The following is a 1,950-nucleotide window of genomic DNA, read 5'->3' on the forward strand; positions in this document are numbered from 1 at the left end:
GACCCTGTGAAGCTAGCTAGGATGTTGGAGATACAGTCTTGGTTTGACAACAAGGACCAACTAGTGGCGACGGCGACATCCATGGCCAAATATCTACAACAGAGCGAAAAGGTGGCGATACTCCCGGAGGGAGTCGCGCCGGAGTATATAGAGCTGCTCCTCTGGGCCATGGAGCAAACAGATTCACCGAATCCGATCATGAGGGAGCGGTGGTGGGAGTATCGATCCCAGATGGAGCATCCACCAGAGATTGAAGGATCGAGCATCTACAGGGTGCCGTTTGTGAGGGTGTCCTGCCAGAGCGAGCCGGTGGAGTCTTCGTCGACCGAACCCAACTACAAGAGGAGAAAAGCAGTTGGCCCGACGAGCTTCCCCGCCATCGTCTCCCTCGCCGTTCACATTGTCTCTGCCGTCGAGGAATAGGAGGGGGCTGCCCCCCCCCCCGCCGCCCAATAGTCAGGCAGGTTGTGAATTGTCAGGAGGAGCTTAGGGTTGTCAGTATTTGCAGGTTGTGAATTGTGTTTTGTGTTGTGTATTTTGAGAGTACTTTCAGATATGAATGTCTTTTGAATTTCATATTTGCAGTATTGAGCATATAAAGTATTTTATGAATTCTATATATCTATTTTTAGCACTTAAAATGTAGTTTCATAGGAGTATAAAAGTGCAGACAATGTGATTCTCAGAGAAGAAACTGCAAGTTTCAGTTTCAGATAAGAAACTACAAGTTTAGTTTCAGATAAGGAACTGCAACTTTCAGAGGCAGAGCATTTATATTAACACGGCCTTTGTGAACAGGGTTAACATCATGTTGGAAGTTTTATTCATGGTCGAAAATGGAACTACCAGCCAGTTAACATCATGCTGATCAACATTCATGCATAGCACATGTTCATATGATGCACAGTCAAAATTCCCACACAATGTCGAGTGTGCGAAACACAGAGAAAACGAGGGACGAAGTTTTGGCAAGTGTTGGACGTGGTTTTGGGCTGCCCCGTCTAGGCTTTCATTTTAAACATGCGCAGCCCACGACCTCGGATGGGAGGTCCATAGGCTTGTTTGTATTTTCTTAGGGCCGTCATGTATCGACCGGCCTATGGACCTCCCATCCGTTATTTTTGGCAGCCCAATTTATGTATTTTTTTGAAGAAAACGTAGAGGTTTGTTCTATTTTTCTATATAAGAATAGGAACGCCAGTTCCAACTTATGTTTCCGTTCTAACTATATTATATATATTTAAATTATTTTATATGTTGACTGTTTAGTTCACATACTCCCTCCTTTTCGGTTTATAGGGCTTATCTCAAAATTTTAGTTTTTCCATTTTATAAGGCTCAATTTGGTTGTTTTCCATCACATGTTCAGATTCCAAGGTGCATTAAATCATCGCATGCAAGTATTAAGAGAAAATTTGACCAATGCATGTACGTTATGCATGCATGCATTGCAATTTATGCATTGATAAACATAATTTTTTGAGGAAAACAAGTGCATTAATTAGGTGCTTTTGCAAACTAAAAAAAAGTATTCCACCATTCATCATCTACCTTGGTTGGTGAGATTTTTGAATTGAGCCCTATAAACCGAAAAGGAGGGAGTAACTGGCAAATAGATCTCGCCGCCACCCCCCGCCTCCTAACTCCGGGCGTGCCTGCCCCCCTGAGCAAGTCCGCTCGCGCGCCCCATGGAGTCGCTGGCCATATCCACGGGGGAATGGCTGGAAGATAGGCAGATGTACAAGATGCATCTCCCACATGTCTACAAAGCCTTCCCACGGATGCTCCAGCCGCTCGACTCTGTCGCGCCGGCGGTGCTGCGGGAGACTCGAGGGAGGAGATGGAGGGAGCGAGCGATGCGGATCCGTGACGACGCTCTCTCCTGGACCCAGTGCACGCGCGAATGGAGGGAAGCAGAGGAGGAAGCTGCAAGGGAGGAAGCCGAGGAGG

This window comes from Triticum aestivum, chromosome 3A (assembly GCF_018294505.1).
Source record: "Triticum aestivum cultivar Chinese Spring chromosome 3A, IWGSC CS RefSeq v2.1, whole genome shotgun sequence".
NCBI classification, from domain to species: domain Eukaryota; kingdom Viridiplantae; phylum Streptophyta; class Magnoliopsida; order Poales; family Poaceae; genus Triticum; species Triticum aestivum.